Below are 24,732 nucleotides of genomic sequence, written 5' to 3'. Positions count from 1 at the left end.
TAGGACTCAACTCACAGTTTTATTGGAGCACCTTATAGGTAACTAACTGTCTTTCTCGTGCTGCTTTTTTTTTTTTTAACATTTATTTATTTATTTTTAAATACATCTTTATTGATTTCAGAGAGAGGAAAGGAGAGAGAGAGAGAGAGAGAGAGACAGTGACAGAAACATCAATGATGAGAGAGTCATTGAGAGAGTCATTGATCGAGTCCACAACCCAGGTATGTGCCCTGAGTGGGAATCGAACCCCAATCTCCTGGACCCTAGGTCGATGCTCAACCACTGAGCCACGCGCGGCTGGCCATCTCATGCTGCTTTTAAGAGTCTTTGTATTTTACCTCTGGCATTTTCATTATGATGTGCCTTGGTGTGGGCTATTTTTATTTATTTATTTATTTATTTTTTTTTTTTGTTCGTCTAAGTTTGGAGACTATGTGCTTCCTGGAGTTTGTGTCTTTTGCTTTCACAAGGTTAGGGCAGTTTTCATTCATTATTTCTTCAAATAGCTTCTCAATCCCTTGTTCTCTCTTCCTCTGGTACCCCTATGATGTGAATGTTATTACCCTTGATATTTTCCCAGAGGTCTCTTAAACGGTCCTCATTTTTATTTATTTAATTTTATCTCTTCATTTATTTTTAATTTAATTTGTTGAGGTAACAGTGGTTCACAAAACCATACAGGTTTCAAGTGTCCAACTCAATAAAACATCATCTGCACACTGCATTATGTTCCCATCATCCCAGGCCAAGTCACTTTCTGTCCCCTTTTTCTCTCCTTTGCTCACCTCCATCTGCCCTATCCCCCACCTCCCATTTTCCTCTTGCTATCCCCACACTGTTATCTGTGTCTTTGTGTTATATATAAATATATAGATATAGATACACATACATGTTTTTTGGCTAATCCCTTCACCTTCTTTTATCCAGTCCCCCTCCCCCTCCCCTCTCACAGCCATCATCCTCTTCCATGTATTCATGCATCTGTTTCTATTTTGTTCATCAGTTTATTTTGTTCATTAGATTGCACATATTAGTGAAATCATACGGTAATTGCCTTTCTCTGACAGGGTTATTTCACTTAGCATAATAAGTCTATTCATACTGTTGCAAAATGTAAGATTTCCTTCTTTTTTACAACTGTGTAGTATTCCATCGTATAAATGTATTACGGCTTTTTCATCCACTCATCTTCTGATAGGCACTTGGTCTGTCTCCAGATCTTGGCTATTCTAAATAATGCTGTAATCAACATAGGTGTCCATATTCTTTTGAATTAGTGTTTTGAGTTTCTTATGATATATTCCCATAAGTGGGTCTCTAGGTCAAAAAGCAGATTGTTTTTTAATTTTTTGAGGAAAGTCCATACTGTTTCTGTTCCATTCTCTGTGTGTCATATATACATGATATCTGTATGTCTTAATATGTGTATTGTTAACCTTTAACTGTTGGTTGAATTGTACCAGTGTTTTTCACTGTAAAGTTACTGCTTTTCCCTTTCAATTTTATGCCCATCTTGTGGGATGTCCTTTGAGATTATGTAGATGTCATGTTTCTCATCATACCATAACCCACTAATTTTATCCATCCATGATTCTTATCTGCTACAATGATTATTTTCATGTTTGTCTCATAATTACTTGATTTCAATTTTTCTTTTTATGTTTATTAATTAGAATTCTGTAAGTGTTGTCTTTTTCTCCCATTTTATTAACCAAATATTTATGTCAGTATGAAGTCACTGATACTCATTTCGTTCTAGTACTATAAATATTTTGTTGCTATGGCTCTCAGGTTTGGCCACTGGCCTTTCCTTCACGTTGGATCATGTGTTCTTTTGAGATTCACCCATGTTTTTTGAGTATTGCTATGCATTCTGGTACCACAGTATGTTCTGGGAACATCTTGTTTTCCCCCTATCCCTACTCTGGAATCATCCGTTTCTCTAAGGAATCTTGGTTTCTGTTATTGGAGAATGGCTTTTAGAAAACGATATTTTTGTGCTCATTGTTACTGGAATATCATTGTTGCCAGGCTCTCTCAGTCAACGTAGTTTTGAAGTGTATGTTTATATTCATATACATGGACATTCCTATTTTTATGTGCATATTCCTATATGTATGTGTTTGTGTGTATGTTTCATGTAAAACCCTTAATTCATATTGATATTTCTGATTCCATTTAAATGCACAGTGTTCATTCTCTTCTACTCTTTCTGTTATTCTTAATTGTAATTTCTGTTCTTTTGAAATTGAGAAACTTGGCTCTCATTATCCGCAACATATATACTTTGCTCAATTTTAGATTGTTAGAATTTTTTGTTTATGTCTGAAACAAAGAGTTTCAGACTTACTAAAATGTATGCCTCTGAGAAGCAGATTTCCTAACTAGAGTACAGTAGTAGTGCACAGTTCTGTTTGTCTTTTGTCTTACCATATTTAGTGAAAAATACTGTTTCTAAAGTTACTTAAGCCAGTTCTTTTCTTATCCACCCACTTCAACTTTTGTTATTCTTTGCATTTTATTTTGGGGTTCCCTCACGTGATGGTTAGGTTAAAATATGATGGCTTTTTTTCTGGTTATATGAAACATTACCATGGTTCCAAGTTTCAGATTTATATGAAAATATTTTACAAAGAGAAGAATCACTCCCTTTCTCATCCCTAACACCCGTTTCCCATTTCCTGACTCTTACCACTACATTCCCAAACACTTCCTGTAAGTAACCAGTCTTAGTAGTTTCAGCGTTATTCTCCTTGTATTTCTTTTGTGCAGATGACCTGGTACATGTATGATTTTGGTATATCTCATTTTTTTCTTACGTGAAAGGTTGTATACTATAGTTATTCTTCTGGAGTTTGATTCTTTTTTTCCATTTACAGTATATCCTGGAAGTCACTCCATATCAGGTATTAGAGATCTTCCTTATTTTTTAATTTTTTAATTGCTGCCATGTACTTCATTGTTTGGATGGACTCTAGTTTATTTAACTAATCTCATGTGTATGGGCATTTAGATTCTTTCTAGTGTTTTCCAGCGGCAAACAAGGCTACAGTGAATAACTTTGTGTGTATATATATTTGTATTGTTGAAGATGTATCTACAGCATAGATTCCTATAGGAGTTATTAATTGCTTTTGCTGTTTTAAGTGCTGCACAGTATTTCTCCAGAATGATTGTACAGTTCATATTTGTACCAGCCAAGTGTGAAAGTGCCAGTGTCCTCACAGCTTCACCAGCTGAATGTATTTTCCTTATATATAATACATGCATATTTGTGTATATGTGTGTATTAGTTTTAAATGAATGTAGTATCTTAACCGAACATGCTGTTTGTATTTTTTGCACTTAACAATAAACTGTGGTCATAAGTACGCCCAAATATGCATACATACTGCTTAGATACACACATATATGCATATAATTGCAATGGTTTCTTACTTTTTCCTTATATATATTTACCATATTTAACCAAGCCTCTCTTAATGAAATTTCTTCAAACTTTTCACTATTTTATACAGTAGTGTGACTGACTTTACAGTGCATGCATTTTTGCATTATTGTTAGAGTCATATCTGTGATTAAATCTTGATCTGTAGAAATAGAGCCTGTGCTTTTTTAAAAAAAATAACTTTTGAAAAATGTCAAATAATTGTGGATTCACATGTAGATGTAAGATATAATACAGAGAGAGCCCATGTATTGTTTACTCTGTCCTCTCCTAAAAGTATCATCTTTCAGATCTGTAGGAAATATAATAAAAAACATGGACATGGATACAACCCACTGATCTTATTCATATTTCCAAATTTTCACATTTTTTAAATATTGCCAGTCTGGTTGGTGATGATTGGCATTCCAGTGGGTTGTTTTCCCCCCCCACCATAATAAAATGTATTATTCCAATGGCACTAATATAGCTAGAGGTGCTCATGGTGACATTGCGCAAGATTTCCTGTCTTCTTGCTTCTGTCCAAATGTCTACCTGCTTGTTCCTTCCACCTTTCTGGGGAAAATTCACTTACTCAAATAAACCTCTTAATGCATTTAGTTCTTTTTTTGAACATTTGAGCTTCCCCCAGAAATGGGGGGGAAAAAGGAGTGTTGGGTATCTCCTCCCAACTCCTCCACCAGCCAAATAAGTCCCTACAGCCAGGGCATTTCTGTTGCCACTGAAGTCTTGAAATAAATATAGAAAGAAACATCATCAAGTGTTCATGCTGAACCATGGCATGGAGTGGCCCCAGAACCTGCCAGGCCAGCAGCACAGTGTCTAAACAGTCTTGGAGGTGTGGAGAATGAAGGCTTGTTGTGGTTGATCAGGAGCTGGTGTGGAGGTGGCACCCGGGTGGTATGCTGCAGGGAGAGGAATCTTCCAATTTATCCAGGAAGTTGTCCAGGGCAGGGATGCCTTCCTTCAGGCCTTTGCACGTGTACCTCTCAGAAAAATATTGAATGTTTCACGAACTTCACGAATTTGCATGTTCATCCTTTCGCAGGGGCCATGCTAATCTCTGTATTGTTCCAGTTTTAGTGTATGTGTTGATGAAGTGAGCACAGGTTTTTTTCTTCTTCTTAAATATGTTTTTATTGATTTCAGGTGAGGAAGGGAGAGGGAGAGAGAGAAACATCAATGAGAGAGTCATTGATTGCTGCCTCCTGAACGCCCCCTACTGGCAATCGAGTCTGAGATCAGGGCATGTGCCCTGTCTGGGAATCAAACTGCGACCTCCTCATTCATGGGTCAACGCTCAACCACTGAGCAACACCGGCAAAGCACAAGTGATCTTTAAATTTATATATTTTAAACTTTTTAGTGAGTTTGAACATTTTCTTATATGTAAGTACTTTATTTTTATTTTTATTTTTTTAAATATATCTTTATTGATTTCAGAAAGAGGAAAGGAGAGGGAGAGAGAGAGAGACATCAATGATGAGAGAGTCACCGATTGAGCCCGCTACGCGGGCATGTGCCCTGACCGGGAATTGAACCCCGATCGCCTGGATCCTAGGTCGACGCTCAACCTCTGAGCCATGCCCAGACGGGCATATATAAGTACTTTTTTAATAGTTGTTTTTGCAAGTAGCTACTTCTTTTCCCATTTGTATATTGTATTTGTGGTAATTTTTCCCCTGCAATTTTAAAGAATTCTTTATATGTTTAAACAGATGTAGCCCTATGTGGAAATAATTTGGAGGTATTTTCTTCAAATTTGTTACTTGTCTTCTTTTTTATCAATTTAGATATAATTTACAAGTAATTTAAAACTGACAGCACTATCTTCTTTTTGTTTATTCGTTCACTAGTTGAAGGATTTTTTGGTTGTCTCCAGTTTTTGTCAGTGAATAAAACCTCTGAATATTTGCACACCAATTTTCGTATAGAGATATATTTTTATTTTTATCCTGAGTAAATACCTAGGAGTAGGATTACTGGGTAGTATTGTAAGAGTACATCTAACTTTACAAGAGATTGACGAATGGTTTTTCAAAAAAGTTTTACCATTTTATATTCCCAGTGAGAGTTTTTGATGTTCTGTATCCCCACCAGCACTTCATACATTTTTAAAAGACATTCTAAAAGGTGTTTAGTATTGTCTTGTCATTTTAACTTGCATTTCCCTGGTGACTTACGATGCTGAGTATCTTTTCATGTGTCATTTGACATCTATATCTTCCTTGGTGAAATGTTCAGTCAAATTTTTTTGTTTTGGGGTGTTTCCCTTAATATTGAGGTAGAATGTTTATTTATATTTTCCAGATACAAGTCCTATCTTAGATATATGTATTGTGAATATTTTCTCCCATTCTCTTGAGTGCTTTTGTGTTTTCTTAAGGATGTTATTCAAAGATCAAAAGTTTTTTGTTTTTTTCATGAAATGCATTTCATAGTATTTTTCTTTCTTGGTATATGCATTTTGTGTTTTAAATAAGGAATAACTTACTGTGCCAAGGTGGGAAAAACATTCTATTTTCTTCTGGAAGTTTTATAGTTTTACTTCTCATATTCGATTTTTAATCCAAGAAAATGTAAGTACAGCTATCAAAATATGTGAGATAGTATTAAAGCGTTGTATGTAGGTAAATTTATACCATAAATACTTTCAATTTTATAATCGACTTCCTACCTCAAGTAACTAGAAAAAGAAGAGCATAATTAACCTAAAACCAGCAAAAGAAAGAAAATAATAAATTGAGAAATTAATGAATATGAGAATAGGAAAACAATAGAGAAAATTATTGAACCCCCCCAAAATAAATAAAGTTGGTAACTAGCAATAATAACAAAGAGAATACAAGTCAATATCAGCAATGTGCAACTATTGAAAAGATAATAAAGGCATAGTATGAACAACTTTATACTCATAAATTCATCAACTTAAAAGTAAAAGACTGCCTGGCAAGGTGGCTCAGTTGGTTCGAGAATCATCCATACACCAAAGGGTTGTGGGTTTGATTCCACTCAGGGCACATATGTAGGTTGCGGGTTCAATCCCTGATTGGAGCACATACAGAAGGCAACCAGTTGTTGTTCTCTCTCACTTCAGTGTTTCTCTTTCTCCCTCTCTCTCCCTCTTCTCTCTAAAATCAGTAAGAACATATCTTTTGGAGAGGATAAAAAAAAATTAGAGTCATCTTCCCTCTCTGGGAGAGACCATTAAAAAAACAAAACAGTAAAAGATTGATTCTTCAAAATTCACAAATAACTAAATCTAAACCAAGATGAAATGAACAAATTGAATAGTCCCACAGCCATTAAAGAAATTGAAAGTATAATTCAAAAGATTGTAAAATAAAATATCAAGACCCAGATGATTTCATTTCCCTGTTATGTATTACAAACTAAAGAAAAATTAAAACCAACTTTACATAGCTCTGGCCAGTGTGGTTCAGTTGGTTGGAGCATTGTCCCATATACCAAAGAGTGGTGGGTTTGATACCCCTTCAGTGCACATACCTAGGTTGCAGGTTGGATCCCCAGTTGGGGCACATAGGGAAGGGAAACAGTCGATGTTCTTTCTCACATCGATGTTTCTCTCTCTCTCTCTTTCTCTTCCTCCCTCCCTTTCCCTCTCTCTAAAATCAATAAGCATGCCTGGTCAGGGTGGCTCAGCGGTTGAGCATTGACCTAGGATCCAGGCAAGCGATTGGGGTTCAATTCCTGGTCAGGCAGGGCACATGGCCAGGTTGCGGACTCCATCCCCAGTCCGGGACGTGCAGGAGGCAGCCGATCGATGACTCTCTCATCATTGATGTTTCTATCTCTCTCCCTCTCCTTTCCCCTCTTTGAAATCAATAAAGATATAAAAAAATAAAAAATAAAATAAAATCAATAAGCATATCCTTGGGTGAGGATTAAAAACAAACCAACTTTACATAATTTTATAAAAAATAGAACTCATTTTGACACTAGTATTACCCTGCTATGAAAACCATTTAAAATTAATACAAAATCTCCATAAAACTACAGACCCCTATATGTATATATATATTTTAAGTTTCTTTATCTTCATTGTTGAGAATATTACAGATGTCCCCTTTTTATCCTCACTGATCCCCTCCACCCCACATCTATCCCACCCCCAGACTTTCCCTATGCCAATGTCTGTGTCCATGCGTTATGCTTAAACATGTAAGTTCTTTGGTTAATCTCTCCCCACCCACACCTCTTTCCCCACCTTCCCTCTGAGATCCTTCAGTCTGTTCCATGCTTCTATGTCTCTGGATCTACTTTGTTCGTCAGTTTATTTTGTTTATTATATTCCACATATAAGTGAGGTCGTGTGCTACTTGTCTTTCTCTGACTAGCTTATTTCACTTTAGCATAATATTTTCTAGGTCCCTCCATGCTCTGCCAAAGGATAAAAGATCCTTCCTCTTTAAAGCTGCATAGTATTCCATGGAGTAAATGTGCCACAGCTTTTTTATCCACTCATCTACTGATGGGCACTTGGGCTGTTTCCAGATCTTAGCTATTGTAAATTGTGCTGCTATGAACATAAGGGTGCAAAAGTTCTTTTTGAGTGGTGTTTGGGGTTCCTTAGGATATATTCCTAGAAGTGGGATCACTGGGTCAAATGGCAGTCAATTTGTCATCTTTTGAGGAAACTCCATACTGCTTTCCGTAGTGGCTGCACCAGTCTGCATTCCCACCAGCAGTGTACTAAGGTGCCCTTTTCTTCACACCCTCTCCAACACTTGTAGTTTGTTGTTGTTGGTAGCCATTCTGACAGGTATGAAGTGATACCTGATTGTGGTTTTAAGTTGCATCTCTCTGATGATTAGTGACTTTGAGCATTTTTTTCATATGTTCCTTAGGCATTTGTATGTCCTCTTTGGAGAAGTGTCTATTTAGGTCCTTTGCCTGTTTTTAAATTGGATTATTTGTCTTCCTTTTGTTAAATTGTATGAGTTCCTTATATATTTTGGATATTAACCCATTTTCAGATGTGTTGTTGGCAAATATGTTCTCCCATACAGTGGGCTCCCTTTTTGTTTTCTGATGGTTTCTTTTGCTGGGCAGAAGCTTTTTATTTTGATGCAGTCCCATTTGTTTATTTTCTCCTTAGTTTCCCTTGCCCTGGGAGATGTGTAAGCAAACATATTGCCAAGAGAGATGTCTGAGATTTTGCTGCCTATGTTTTCCTCTAGTTTTTTTATGGTTTCATGTCTTACATTTAAGTCTTTTATCCATTTTTAATTTACTTTTGTGAATAGTGTAAGTTGGTGGTCTTGTTTCATTTTTTTGCATGTATCTGTCCAATTTTCCCAGCACCATTTATTGAAAAGACCGTGTTTACTCCACTGTATGTTCTTGCCTCCTTTATCAAATATTAATTGACCATAATGGCATGGGTCAATTTCTGGGTTCTTTGTTCTTTTCCACTGATTGATATGTCTGTTCTTGTGCCACTAACAGGCTGTTTTGATTATAGTGGCTTTGTAGTATAACTTGATATCTGATATTGTGATTCCCTCCAACTTTGTTCTTCTCAAGATTGCCATGGCTATTTGGGATGTTTTTTGGTTCCATAGAAATTTTTAAAATGTTTGTTCTAGATCTGTGAAATATGCTGTTGGTATTTGAATAGGGATTGCATTGAATTTATAGATTACTTTGGGTAATATGGACATTTAATGATGTTAATTATTCCAATCTATGAACATGGTATGTTTTTCCACTTGTTTATATCTTCCTCTATGTCTTTTTTCAGTGTCCTGTAGTTTTCCGAGTAAAGGTCTTTTACATCTTTGGTTAAGTTTATTCCTAGGTATCTTATTTTTTGAGTTGCAGTGGTAAATGGGATTGTTTTTTTAGTTTCTGTTTCTGAGAGTTCATTATTGGTGTATAAAAATGCCATCGATTTCTGGGTGTTAATTTTGTATCCTTCTGCCTTGCTGAATTAATTTATTAAATCTAATAGTTTCTTGGTGGAATCTTTAGGATTCTCTATGTACCATATTATGTCATCTGCAAATAATGACAATTTTTTGTTTCCTCCTTTCCAATTTGCATGCCTTTTATGTTTTCTTCTTATCTGATCACTGTGGCTAGGACTTCCAGTACTATGTTGAATAAGAGTGGTGAAAGTAGACATCCCTGTCTTGTTCCTGTTCTTAAGGGAAATGTTTTTAATTTTTGCCCATTGAGTATGATGTTGGCTCTAGGTTTGGCATATATAGCCTTTATTATGTTGAGGTATGATCCCTCTATTCCCACTTTGCTGAGAGTTTTTATGAAAATGTGTGTTGGATTTTATTGAATGCTTTTTCTGCATCTATTGATATGATCATGTGTTTTTTTTTCTTTCAATTTGTTTATGTGATGTATCACGCTTATTGATTTGTGACTATTCTACCGGCTTTGTATCCCTGGAATAAATCCCATTTAGTCATGGTGTATGATCTTTTTAATATATTGCTGGATCTGATTTGCTAAAATTAATTGAGGATTTTAGCATCTATATGTTCATCAGAGATATTGGTCTATAATTCTCTAGACTACTATTTTTGACCATCTTAGACCTAAAATCCTTTAAACAAAATATTAGCAAGTTGAATCCAATAGTGTATGAAAAGAATGATACACCATGACCAAGTGGAATTTTCCCAAGTATGCAAGGCTGGTTCAGCAGTTGAAAGTCAATCAATATAATGTAACTTATCAACAAATTTAACAAGAAAAATTATATAATTATATTGATACCAAAAAGACATATAAAAAATCAAATACCCATTCATGATAATTTTTAGGAAATGAGAACTCTAGGGTAACTTTCTTGAGTTGATAAAGAGCATCTACAAAATCCTCTGCTAACATACATAATGATCAAAGACTGTGTACTTACCCATAGGGTCAAGAAAATACCTCTGTTATTCAACATAATACCATAAATTTGAACCATTGTAGTAAGGCAAGACATTGAAATAAAAAGTATCCTAATTAGAAAGAAAATAAAGCTTTCCCTATTTGTAGAGAACATGGTTTCTATATAGAAAATATCAAGGAATCTAACAAAAAAGTCCCCCAAACTCCTACAATAATTACTAGCAACATCAGAGGCTACAGGATTGATACACAAAATTCATTCACATTTCTGTATGCTGTCAATGAATGTGTGGAAATACAAATTTATAAAAACAATCTAATTTACACCTACTCCAAGAAAATACAGTGGTTAAATATAAAATTAAACATGTGCAGCATCTGTAGTCTGGAAATTACTGAATGCTGATGAAAGAAAGTAAGGAAAACCTAAGTAATTGATATATTTCCCATGTTCATATATTGGAAAACTCAGTGTAATAAAGATGTCAGTCATCCCCAAAGTCATACAGGTTTAATGGAACTACTATAGAAATCCTAGTATGTTTTTATAGATATAGATAAGCTTATTCTAAAATATATATGGAAAGGCACAGGCCCTAGAATAGCTAAAAATTGTGGAATCATTCTACCAATTATTAGTACTTACTGTATACCTGCAACAGTGAAGACAGTGTTATATTGGTGAAGGGATAGACACATAGATCAATGTAACAAAATTGAGTACTGAGAAATAGACAAACACAATTATGTCCATCTGATTTTTTAAAAAATATATCTTTATTGATTTCAGACAGAGGAAAGGAGAGGGGGAGAGAGAGAGATAGAAACATCAATGATGAGAGATTCATCGATCCGCTGCCTCCTGCACACCCCTGACTGGGGATCGAGCCCGCAACCTAGGCATGTGCCCTGACCAGGAATCGAACCCTGATTGCCTGGATCCTAGGTCGATGCTCCACCGCTGAGCCACACCCGGCAGGGCTCCATCTGATTTTTGACAGAAAGAAACCTTGACCGGAGTCTCATACCTCACACAAAAGTGAACTGAAAATGAATTACACACTTAAATGTAAAATGTAAAACTTAAAACTATGAAACTTCTAAAAGAAAACATCAAAAATTTCTTTAGAATCTTGTGCTAGGCAAGGAGTTCATCTACTTGACCTCAAAAGCATGATCCATAAAAGGAAAAAAATGATGAATTAAACTTCATGAAAATTAAAAAGTCTTACTCTGCCAAAGACTCTGTTAGGGGGATGTAAAGAAAAACTATAGAATGGCAGAATTAATTTGTAAACCACGTATCTCACAAGTTACTAGTATTTAGAATGCATAAAAACTGAAATCAAATAATAAGAAAAACAGGCATTCCATCCAGTTAAAACATGGGCAGGAAACATAAAGGGATATTTCACAGAAGATATGCAGACTGCAAATTAGAGAAAGAAAGAATATTCAACATCATTAGCCATTTTTTACTTGCAAATTACAACCACAGTGAAATATAACTACTTGTTAGAATGATAAAATGAAAAATAGTTAGGTATGCAACGTAGTGATTTGACATTTATATACCTTATGATGTGATCATGACAATAAGTGTATTTGCCATCCATGTAGAGTTAGTAAGATATCATTAATTACATTCCTTGTGTTGCACACTACATTCCCATGGCTTATTTATTTTATAACTGGAAGTTTGTACTTCCTCTTCCCCTTCACCTTTTGTATCCACTCCCAGTCCCTCTGGCAGCCATCAGTTTTTTCTCTGTATCTATGAGTCTTTGTTTTGTTTCTTTTTTTTCTTTGTTTTTTGTTTTTTAGATTCCATGTAAGTGAATTCATACAGTATTTGTTTTTCTCTGTCTGACTTCACTTAGCATAATACTCTCTAGGTTCATCCATGTTGTCACAAATAGTAACATTTCATTCTTTTTTTAAAGCATAGTGATATTCTGCTGTATATGTGTACCACATATTTGTTATCCATTAGTTTATTGATGGGCACTTAGGTTGCTTCCATAAATTGACTATTATAAATGATGCTGAAATGAACATAAGGGTGCATGTATCTTTTTGAATTAGTGTTTTGGATTTCTTCAGATAAATACTCAGAGGTATAAATGCTGGGACATATGGTAGTTTTATTTTTTGATGAACCACCATACTGTTTTCCATAGTGGCTGCACCAATTTACAATCCCATCAGCAGTGCATGAGGATTCGTATTTCTCCACATTCTCGATGGCACTTGTTTGTTGACTTATTGATGTAGCCCTTCTGATACTTGTGATGTGATAGCTTGTAGTTTTGATTTTTATTTCTCTGATGATCAGAGATGTTGAACACCTTTTCATATGTCTGTTGGCCATCTGTATGTTCTCTTTGGAGAAATGTCTCATCATGTCCTCTGCCCATTTTCAATTAGATTGTTATGGGTTTTTTTTGGTGATAAGTTGTATGAATTCCTTATATAGTTTGGGTATTAACCCCTTATTGGATGTATTATTGGCAAATATCTTCTATTCAGCATATTGTCTTATCGTTTTGTTGATGGTTTTCTTAACTCTGCAAAAACTGTTAAGTTTGATGTCCCATTTGTTTATTTTTTGTTTTCTTTGTCTGAGGAGACTTACTCAGAAAAATTTTGCTTAGAGCGAAGTCAGAGATTTTATTGCCATTGTTTTCTTCTAGGCATTTTATGGTTTCTGGTTTTACATTTTAAGTCTTTAACATATTTTGAGTTATTTATTTATTTTAATCCTCACCTGAGGATATTTTTTTCCGTTGCTTTTCAGAGCAAGTGGAAGGGAGAGAGAGAGACAGAAACATCTTTGTGAAAGAGATTGGTTGCCTCCTGCATGTACCCTGACCGGGGCCTGGGATCAAGCCTACAACTGAAGTATGTGCCCTTGGCTGGAATTGAACCTGGACCCTTCAGCACACAGGGTGATGCTCTAACCACTGAGAAAGACTGGCTAGGGCTTGAGTTTATTTTTATATATGGTGTAGGAAAGTGGCCTGGTTTCATTGGCAAACTGGTATCTGTCCAGTTTGCCAACACTGCTTATTGAAGAGACTGTCTTTACTCCATTGTATATTCTTGACTCCTTTATCATACATTCAGTGAACATATATAGGTGTGCGTTTATTTCTGAGCTCTCTATTGTGTTCTTTTGATCTGTGTGACTTGTTTTATGCCAGTAAAGTGCTGTTTTGATTCCTATAGCCTTGTAGTATAGTTTGATGTCAGGTATTGTGATACCTCCAACTTTTTTCATCTTTTTCAGTATTCGTTTGGCTATTCAGGGTCTTTTGTGATTCCATATAAATTTTGGTATTGTTCTAGATCTGTGAAAAATGCCATTGGTATTTTTATTGCATTGACTCTATGGATTGCTTTGTGTAGTAGGAGATTTTAATAATATTAACTCTTCCTGTCCATGAGCATGATATATGCTCCTATTTATTTGTATCATTTTCACTTTCTTCTATGTCTTATAGTTTTCCAAGTACATTTCATTTATTTCCTTGCTTGTATTTATTTGTACATATTTTATTTATGCATTTGAAAAATTTAAAATGTTTTTGTTAATTTTAGAGAGAGGAAGAGAGAGAGAGAAACATTGATACGAGAGCAACACATCATTTGGCTGCTTCCTACATGGCCCCAACAGGGGATCGAGCCCGCAACACAGGCGTGTGCCCTGACCAGTAATAGAACTAGCTACCTTCTGGTGCATGGGACGATGTTCAGCCAACTGAGCCACATAGGCCAGGACACTTTTATGCAATTTTAAATGGGATTGTTGTCTTAATTTTTCTTTCAGATTGTTATTGATGTATAAAAATGCAGCTGAGCATGGCCGGGCGTGGCTCAGAAGTTGAGCATCGACCTAGGATCCAGGAGATCGAGGTTTGATTCCCTGTCAGGGCACATGCCTGGGCTGCAGGCTCAATCCCCAATGACTCTCTCATCATTGATGTTTCTGTCTGTCTCTCTCCCTCTCCTTTCCTCTCTCTGAAATCAATAAAGATGTATTAAAAAAAATGCAGCTGATTTCTGAATATTAATTTTGTATACTGCTCATATTGGCTGGCTCTTTGTGTTTGTTCCTTTCTATTAGGTAGACCTGCTAAGTCTCACAATCTTGACAGAGGGACCTTATGTACAGTAGTACAACCTCCCTGGTTACCTGAGCTGGGTGGTCCAGGGGTGTCTCCTGTGTGGGTTGTCTGTGCCCTCAAGTTGTAGCTGGGCCTTGATTGTTGTTGGCACATCAGTCAGTTGGATTCGCCCTCAGACTGATTGGCTGTGAGGGCTGGCAGTGACTACAGCAAATGAGCTGTTGTTCAGGGTCTGACCGCACAGAGTGTGAGTCACTTTAGCGGAGCTCTGGTGCCAGCTGAGTTTGCTCTGCGTGTGTTGTTTGTGAAGCTGGTTGAGTGGTGCTCTGGTGTAGTCTGAAGCTGGCCACCAGATGTGTTGGTTCTGGAGCCTCTTGTGAGGGCCTCCAGTGTAGGCTAAGGTTAGCCACCACTTGTGTCAGGCTTGGGATCTCTTGGTAGGAGCTACAAAATGTTCTGTGTTTTGTTGCCAGTTGTGCTTGACTTGGAGGCCCTTGAAAGAGGCAACAATTTGAACTGAGGCTGGCTGATACTTGTGTTGGGCTTGGAAGTCCCTTTCTGGGCACCATGATGTAAAATGAGGCCAGCCATCATTTGTGTTGGGCTTCAGACTGCTTAGTTGTTGCTATGTTCCAGGCCAAGACTGGCTGCCGTTTGTGCCAGGCTTGTAGTCACCTGATAGGAGTTACAATGCAAGTTGAGACTTGTTGCCCCTTGTGCTGTGCTTGGGGCGCTCTAGGAAGAGCTACAAGGCATACTGAAGTGGGCTGCTACCTGTTTGGGGTTTATGGACCTTTGAGAGGTTTTGGGAATGTTTGCTGTATGAACCAAGATAGACTGCTGTGTGGAGGAGCTGCTGGAAGAAGCACGGGCTGGGCTAGCAGCTTGGTTGGGGTAGGGTCTCAGAATCACCAGCTTAAGGTGAACAGCGTTAGTTAAGGTAGTGGACAGCACCGATTAGGCATCTACCTGCCTGGCCGTTTGGGTAGGAGGAGAGCAAAACAGTGAAACAATGCCAGCACTTCTTTCTGTTCATGGAGAGAGTTGCCCTGACCCCTGTCCTTCTAGCCCTTGCTGTGAATATAGACAATTTTGCTCCTCCCCAGTATGTCTCTGGCTCTTTTTGAGCTGCTGTCCCTGTGCTTAGAGCAAGTGAGTTGTGAGTGTGCTGGCGAGCCCTTTAAGAGCAGTACCACCATCTAGCAGCCCTTTGTCTTTCACGGACTTGTTCAAGGATGGTTTTCTTTTTTTTCTTTTCTTTTTTTAATACATCTTTATTGATTTCAGAGAGAGGAAAAGAGAGGGAGAGAGAGACAGAAACATCAATGATGAGAGAGTCATTGATCAAGCCCGCAACCGGGCATGTGCCCTGACTGGGAATCGAACCCCGATTGCCTGGATCCTAGGTCGATACTCAACCGCTGAGCCACGCCCGGCCGGGCTCAAGGATGGTTTTCATAGCCAGATGTTACAGGGACTCTTCCTAGCCGTATTGCTGTGGGCTGGGATCCCTGCCCTTTAGGGAGGACCTCTGCAGTTGAGATATCCCTCCCAATTGTTTTTTTTTAAAATATGTTTTTATTGACTTCAGAGAGAGGAAAGGAGAGGGAGAGAGAGATAGAAACATCAATGATGAGAGAATCATCGATTGGCTGCCTCCTGCATGCCTCCAGCTGAGGGATCGAGCCCACAACCTGTGCATGTGCCCTGACTGGGAATGGAACGTTGACCTCTAAGTTCATGGGTCGACACTTAACCACTGAGCAACACTGGCTGGGATATCCCTCCCAGTTCTTAATCACCACACTGGGATTGGGTCCTGCTCATGCTGTGTCTCTGCCTCTCCTAATAGCCTTGATATGGCTTCCTTAATTCCTTAGTTATAGGAATTCTGCTCAACTAGTTTTCAGGTGGTTCTCAGTAATGGTTGTTCTATAATTTAGTTGTAATTTTTATGTGATCATGGGGGGAAGAGAGCACAGAGTTTACCTACTATGCCATCGTTACCAAAGTCCCCCTCTTTACATTTAAGTCTTTATTCCATTATGAGTTTACTTCTGTATATGTTGTAAGAAAGTGGTCCAGTTTCATATTATTGGACCTGTCTCTCCAATTTCCCCAAAAGCATTTTATGGAAGGTACTGTCATTTTCCCAGTGTATATTTTTGCTTCCTTCGCTGTAGATTAATTTACTGTATAAGTGAGGCTTTATTTCTGGGCTCTGTATTCTGTTCCATTCACATATGTTTGTTTTTGTGCCAGTACCATGTGGTTTTGATCATTATATCTATGAAGTATAATTTGACAACAGAGATGCGATACCTGTAACTTTATTATTTCTCAAGATTGCATTGGCGTTTTGGGATCTTTTGTGAGTCCATATAAATTTTAGGTTTAGTTCTAATTCTGGGAAGAATGCCTTTGGTATTTTGATAGGAATTGTAATGAATTTGTAGATTACTTTGGGTAATATGGACATTTTAAACATATTAATCCTTCCATTTATTTGTGTTCTCTTCAGTTCTTTTATCATGGTCTTACAGTTTTATGAGCACAGGTCTTTCACCTCCTTGGTTAAATTTACTACTAAGTATTTTATTCTTTTTGATGCAATTGTAATGGGATTTTTTTCTTAATTTCTTCTGATAGTTACTAGTGTATAGAAATAAAACAGATTTCTGTATGTTACTTTTGTGTCTTGCAACTTCCCTGTATTTATTAGCTCTAATAGTTTTTTTTTTGGTGGAGTCTAAGATTTTCTCTATATAGGATGTTATTTGCAAATAGTGACAGTTTAACTTCTTCCTTTCCACTTAGATACATTTTATTTCTCTTGTCTGATTGCTGTGGCTAGCACTTCCAGTATTATGTTGAGTACAAATCGTCCTAATATTTTGTTCAGGATTTTAGCATCTGTGTTTATCAGGGATATTGGCCTGTAGTTCTCTTTCTTTGCAGTGTCTTTATCTAGTTTTGGAATTAAGCTAATGTTGGCCTTGTAAAAAGGGCTTGGAAGTGTTCCTTCCTCTTGAATTTTTTGGAATAGTTTGAGGAGAATAGGTGTTAGTTCTTTGAATGTTTGGTAAAACTCTCCTGTGAAGCCATCTGGAACTGGGCTTTTGTGGGCTGGGAGGGTTTTGTTTTTGTTTTTAAAAAATATATTTTATTAATTTCAGAGGAAGGGAAAGGAATAGAGATAGAAACATCAATGATGAGAGAGTCATTGATTGGCTGCTTCCTGCATGCCTACTGCTGGGGTTCTCCTGGATCATAGGTAAATGCTCAACACCTGAGCTACACTGGCTGGGCTGCTGGGAGTTTTTTGATTAGTGCTTCAACTTCATCAGTAGTTACCGGCCTATTCAGGTTTTCTGACTCATCTGAGTTTTGGAAGGTCGTATTTTTCTAGGAATTAGTCCGTTTCGTCCAGGTCATCCAGCTTGGCATATAGTTCTTCCTTGTATTTTCTTACAATCCTTTGTATTTCTGTTTGGTCAGTTGTTACTTCACCTATTTCATTTCTGATTTTATTTATTTGCGTCCTCTCTCTTTGTTTCTTAGTGAATTTGGCTAAAGGTTCATCAGTCTTATTTATCTTTTCAACGAACCAGCACTTGTTTTCATTGATTTTTTGTGTGTTTTTTTTAGTCTCTATATCATTAATTTCTGCTCTGATCTTCATTATTTCTTTTGTTCTTCCTCAGGGCTTTTTCTGCTCTTATCGTTCTAGTTCTTTTAGATGTTTTGTTAGATGGTTCGTTAGAGCTTTTTCTTGTTTCTTGAGGTAGGCCTGTAATGCTATGAATTTTCCTCTCAGGACTGCTGTCGTTGTGTCTGATAGATTTTGTGTTGTATATTCATTTTCATTTCCTTCCATGAAGTGTTTGATTTCTTCCTTGATCTCATTGGTAACCCATTCATTGTTTAATAGCATGCTATTTAGCCTCCATGTGTGTGAATATTTTTGAGTTTTTTTATAGTGGTTGATTCTGGGTTTATGTCATTGTGATCCGAGAAGACGCGTGATATGATTTCAGTCTTCTTATATTTGTAGAGACTTGCCTTGTGCCCTAACATGTGGTCTGTTTTTGAGAATGTTCAATGTGCACTTGAGAAGAATGTGTATTCTGCTGCTTTGAGATGCAATGTTCTGTAAATGTCAAATTCATTAGTTCTAGTGAGTTATTGAAGTCTTTGTTTCCCTTTTGATTTTTTTGTCTTGATGATGTGTCCAGTGCTGACAGTAGGGTGTTAAAGTCCCCCACTATGATTGTGTTGCTGTCAATCTCCCCCTTAAAGTTCACCAAGAAATTTTTTATATATTTAGGTGCTCCTATATTGGGTGCATAAATGTTTAGAAGGGTTGTTTCCTCCTATTGGATTGATCTATTTAATATTATGTAGTGACCATCTTTTTCTCTTGTTATTGTTTTATTTTGAAGTCTATTTTGTCAGAAATAAGTATTGCTACTCCAGCTTTCTTTTCCTTTCCATTTGCATGGAATATTTTATTCCATTCCTTCATTTTTAGCCTGTTTGTGTCCTTGGCTCTCAGGTGCATCTCTTGTAGACAGCATGTATTTTGGTCCTGCTTTCTTATCCGTTCAGCTACTGTATGTCTTTTGACTTACCATTTATTCCGTTTACATTTAAGGTTAATATTAATATAAACTTACTTAATGCCATTTTTCCTCTTTCTGCTAATGTACCTTTCTCTCACTATTCCTTCTTTTTTTAGAGCAGACCTTTTAGCATTTCTTGCAATGGTAATTTGGGGGTACTGAACTCCTTTAGCCTTTTTTTGTCTGGGAAGCTCTTTATTTCACCTTCAATTTTAAGTGATAGCCTTCCTGGATAAATCAGTCTTCATTGCAGGTTCTTGCTTTTCATTACTCTGAGAACTTCATGCCATTCCCTTCAGGCCTGAAAAGTCTGTTGAGAAATCACCTGTTAGCCTTATGGGGCTTCCCTTGTAGGTCACTGCTTGTCTTTCTCTTGCAGCCCTTAATATTCTTTATTTGTCCTTTACATTTGCATTTTAATTATGATGTGTCTTTGTTTCCCTCTTGTTTGGAGCCTTCTGTGCTCCCTGAACTTGTTTGGCTTTTTTCTCGCTAGCATAGGGAAGTTTGCTGTCATTATTTCCTCCACCAAATTCTCTATCCCTTGCTCTCTTTCTTCCCCATCTGGCACTCTTATCATGCGAATATGGTTTCGCTCCATATTGTCGCAAGTCTCCCTTAGAATGTCCTCATGCTTTTTAAGTGTTTTTTCTTTTTGCTGCTCTGATTGAGTGATTTTTTTTGTACCTTGTCTTCTAAGTTACATATTCTATCCTCTGCTTCATTGAGCCTACTTTTAATTCCTTCCAGTGTAATCTTGATATCAGATGCAGCATTCTTTATTTTTGTCTGATTTTTGCTTATGTTATGCATTTCTTTTTCATGTTTTCACTAAGTTCCTCGATCTTATCATCTAGTACCTTGTTTTTCTCATTAAGTTCCTTGAACTTCTTGATAATCAGTACTCTCAACTCTGTTTCTGATAGCTTGCTTAACTCCATCTCATCAGGCCTTTTTGGCAATTTTTACTTTTCTTATTTGGGGGCTGTTTCTTTGTCTCCCCATTTTTGTAGATCTTTGTGTATCTATATATTAGAAATATTTGCTGTATTCCAGTCTTGTGGGGTGGGATTTTGTCTTGTGAGTCCAGTGGAGCTCAGAGGTATACTTTTCTTATACTTCTGAGCTCTTTGCTCTAGGCGTGTCCCATTTGTGGGTGTCCTTATTGTGGGTTTTTTGGGTTCTCGTTTTATGGTTTGGTCTAGGTTGTTGTTGACCAGTTCTTGGGAGGACTCTTCTCTCAGGTTTGCTAATTGTTGTCGTGTAAGCTGTTGTATGGGTGCTGGCAAGTCAGGACAATACACAACTAATCTTCCAGGAAACTAGAGGTATCTTACATAATATCTTGACAGCCATAATGAAAACAACCCAAGTGAAAATCGAACTGGGAGAGTGAAGGGAGAACACACACGCACCCAAAAGCTTAATAAAAAGAGAGAAAGAAAAGTAATGCTTAGAGAGAGGGAAGTATATTGTTAATAGTGATGAAAATTTATAAAAATAATAATAATAAACTACTACATAAAAAATAGAGAGACTCCTGGGAGTTAATGGAGGCAGAGAAAAGATTCTGAATGGAGGGACATTAAAAAATTAAGAGAGAGAATATCAACAGGATAATCGTTTAAAATGAAAAAATAAAACTACAATAAAGAGAATAAGAGAAACTAGCAAACAGAAAGACAGGAAGACAGAAGGGAGGAAAACAGAAGAAAGAAAGAAAAGAAGAGAGCAAAAGAAATTATGCCAATGGATTGAGCGTAGATAGAGAGAGAGAAAGCCAGGGCAGGGAGGGAGTCTGGTAAGAGATTTTGGGGAAAATATAGAGAAAAGCAGTAAACTTTTTGGGTATAATGATAAAGTCCCAGCAATTAAGCAGGGAATATCAAGAAAGTCTTGATTGTAGAATAAAGGATAAAACAATATGAAACAACAAAACAAAACAAAACAGAGAGACAAACCAAACAACATGGTAAGGAAATCAAAATTCTTTTATTAAAAAAAGGAAAAAAATTAGTTAAAAATTTTTTTAAAAAGTTAAAAAACAATTACTCTAAAATTGAGAAAGAAGAAAAAACAAGCAAATTTTCCCCCCCTTTTCTTCCTAAGGGAAAAAGAGAAAACACAAACAGACAAACAAAAACAAAAACAGAACAAATAATAGCAGGGAAAAAAAGGCAGTCAATCAGATGAGTATCTTCTGGGCAGCTTATGTTGTCTGCAGCTCATTGTTTTGTATGCTGATTTCCATTCTCCTGGAAGGTACTTGTGTATCAGCCAGTGTGAGGAGCTGTCTAGGTTTGGCTCTGGTGTCCTTAGGTAGATGGTTGATCTGAGGCTCTCTATGGACCCCCTGCTCTTGTCAGCTATTTTGCAACTATGTAGTTGCCTGGTCTTGCTCCAGAGTCTTCTGTAGAATCTTTAGGGTGCAGGATGGCTGTTGTTGCTCAGGGTATCATTCCCCTTAAGAGTTTTTGCGTCCAGCACTCACTGTGAGGGAATTAGTCTCTGTTCCACAGCCAGCTCCTCAGTCTGTACCCCATCCTCCAATTCTACTTTCCCATGCACTGTCCTGCTGCAGTTTTAGATCGATTTCAGCCTGTTACCCTTTCTGTTTGGGACGTTTCAGCAGCATGGTTTCAGTGGGTTCAATTAAGAAACATTCCAGTGAGCCCTCTGCCTGCCCAGCCTCCAACAGCGGTTTTCAGCTTTTCCTCCCGTTCCCAAACAATCGTCCCTGAGAGTCCTATTCTTGTAATGTCCTTCTGTGAGCTGTTTTCCCTCCCCCCTCAGGACTGTGCCCTGTGTTTGTATGTGGGGCCTCAGCGAGCTGTACCAGCTCCTTTCCTGTTGGGGGTGGTGCTCCCAGGCTGCAGGAGAGTCAGGTGGGCTCCGCCCCTTCTTTCCCAGCTCTGGTCGGTTGGTCGCACCAGGCCCACCCCTCAAACAGTCTGCTATTGGGACACCAATCCCATCTTCCCCTGGCCTGTCTGCCCACCACACACCTGGAAGGTGGGAGGCAGTTCAGAGATAAAATCTCAAAGAAGCACAAAGCAACACAGAGGCAGAGGGTCCACCCTGCAAGGTCCTGCCACCTGTGCACCAAGGCACCCTGCAGGAGGGGCCCAAAGTCAGCTCCACACAGCTCCCTGCCCTGCTGTTCTTAGCAAAGTTGGGGCGGCTCCACACGCTATCACGGCAACCCACAGGGGTGGTCACAGATCCCAGCTTCTCTACAACGGGAGCTCAGGGCAAGAGGGCTCTCCTCCCCTTCCCTGCTCCATGCAGATTCAGTGCTTTTTGGGATCAACACAATGCCTTACAGGGAGGCAGAGGGTCCCCATGTATGAACTGCTCAGTGCAGTCCTCTGTTCCCTTACTACTCGGGTGCCACATGCTTTGGGACAACTTTTCCTATGGTCAGCACCCTGAGCATTAGATGCTAGTTGCCTATGCTGTTATTAGCTTTGTTTTTCTAGGAAGGCGCAGTCCGTCGTTAGAAGCTTTGTTTTGCTAGGATGGCATTCTCCCCTCCTCGCGGGCACACTGCTCCCCTGCCTGGGTCCCTCTGCTCTCTGCGCGGTGCTCTTCTTCCTCTCTCCTCTGCTCCGGTTTTAATATCCCTGCCTTTGGATTCCACTCTGCACTCCCGAGGGTAGGGAACTTTGCAGCCGCCAAGCTTCGGGGCTCGGAGCCCAGAACAGGCGTCAGGGGGGACTCCCCCTTTCTACGCCTCCCTCTTTTACCAGACTGTAGGATGTTTCGTCAGTGCTCCCTACTTGCACTGTGTCCACTCAGGTATGTTTCTCTGGTTTTTCCAAGCTGGCTACGTAGTATTTTAGGAGTAAATCGAGTCTGTGACTGGGAACGGGTACTCTGCTGCTTATCACAGTGCCACCATCTTCCCTCTCCGCCAGACCATTTACTTTCTTTTTTTTAGTATGTCTTTATTGATTTCAGAGAGAGGAAGGGAGAACGAGAGAGAGAGAAACCGAAACATCAATGATGAGAGTCGTCATTGATCAGTTGCCTCTTGCACTCCCTAGACGGGATTGAGCTTGTAGCCCGGGGAATGCGTCCTGACCGCGAATCTAAGTGTGATCTCCTGGATCGTAGGTCGACACTCAACCATTGAGCCATGCCCAGCCAGGTAGCCATTTACTTTTTAACAGCCATTGTGTTGCCCTCCCTCTGCTCCCTCTCCCTGGATCTCCTCCCTCCATCTTTTTTGTTTGGTACTTCATTTTTTCATGAGATTCTACATATAAGTGAGAGTATGTGATACTTGTTTTTCTCTGACTGGTTTATTTCACTTAGCATAGTACTCTCCAAGTCCCTCCATGCTGTCTGAACGGGTAATATATCCTTTTTTACAGCTGCATAGTATTCCATTGAGTAAATTTACCACATTTTAAACCTCTGTTCATATACTAATGGGTACTTGGGCTGTTTCCAGATCTTAGGTATTGTAAGCAATGCTGCTATGAACATAGGGGAGTATGTATTCTTTTTTCTTCTTCTTCTTTTTTGGTTAATCATTTATAAGTTTTCATTGCAATAATGCCGGCAGTGTAGGGAGAGCAATAGGATTTGTCCACGTAAAATCTCCTCTGTTCTCCTACTAGCTGTCGGATTATATAGGGATAAGGAAGAAAGGCTGCGTGCAAGGGGATGAAAGGGTGGGAGAATGACTCTTGGGTCTGTCTTCCATGTGTTTCCTTCCAGGCATATATTCTTTCTTATTGGTGTTTCTTGCTTGTTAGGATATATTCCTAAAAGCAGGGTCCGTGGGTCAAATGGCAGTTCCATATTTAATTTTTTGAGGAAACTCCTCCTTTCCATATTGGTTGTACCAGTCTGCATTCCTACCTACAGTGTACTAGGGGTTCCTTTTTCTCCACATCCTCGCCAGCAATTGTTTGTTGATTTATTGATGATAACTATTCCTTCAGGTGTGTGGTGGTACCTCATTGTCATTTTAATTTGCATTTCTCTGATGATTAGTGACATTGAACATTTTTTCATATGTCTCTTGGCCATCTGTGTTTCCTGTTTACAGTAGTGTCTATTCAGGTCTTCTGACCATTTTTTAATTTGATTGTCTTACTTTTGTTGGATTATATGAGTACTTTATATATTTTGGAAATTAACCTCTTATCAGATGTATCATTGGCAAATATGTTTTCTCATACAGTGGTTTCCTTTTTCATTTTGATGCTGGTTTCTTTTGCTGTGCAGAAGCTTTTTACTTTGATGTAATTCCATTTGTTTTTTACTTTGTTTCTCTTGCCATATGCATTGTATCAGTGAAAATTATGCTCCATGTGATGTCTGATATTTGCTGCCTATGTTTTCTTCTAGGATTTTTATGGTTTCATGTTTTACCTTTAAGTCTTTTACCCATTTTGAGTTTATTCTTGTGTATGATGTAAGTTGGTAGTCTAGTTTCATCTTTTTACATGTATCTGTCCAATTTTCCTAATACCATTCTTTGAAGAGACTCTCTTTACTCCACTGTAAGCTCTTGTCTCCTTTGTTGAATATTAATTGAGCCTAATGACTTGAGTCGATTTCTGGGTTCTCTGTTCTGTTAGATTTAACTGTATGTTTGTTCTTGTGCCAGTACCAGGCAGTTTTGATTACAGTTGCTTTCTAG

At 38.0% G+C, this 24,732-nt stretch overlaps 1 protein-coding gene and 1 pseudogene across 6 annotated transcripts in view; one reads left to right on the top strand and one right to left on the bottom strand.

The window, feature by feature from the left end:
- Nucleotides 1-24,732, top strand: part of LOC148090493 (uncharacterized) — a 184,296-nt gene that overhangs the window by 17,190 nt on the left and 142,374 nt on the right. The gene's annotated exons all lie outside the window — the stretch shown is intronic.
- Nucleotides 4,442-4,555, bottom strand: LOC148090495 (U6 spliceosomal RNA; annotated as a pseudogene).

The sequence above is a fragment of the Miniopterus natalensis genome, chromosome X, assembly GCF_054644295.1.
Source record: "Miniopterus natalensis isolate mMinNat1 chromosome X, mMinNat1.hap1, whole genome shotgun sequence".
Taxonomy (NCBI): Eukaryota; Metazoa; Chordata; class Mammalia; order Chiroptera; family Miniopteridae; genus Miniopterus; species Miniopterus natalensis.
Note: the sequence above shows the minus strand (reverse complement) of the source record. Positions and strands in the feature narration are given on the sequence as shown.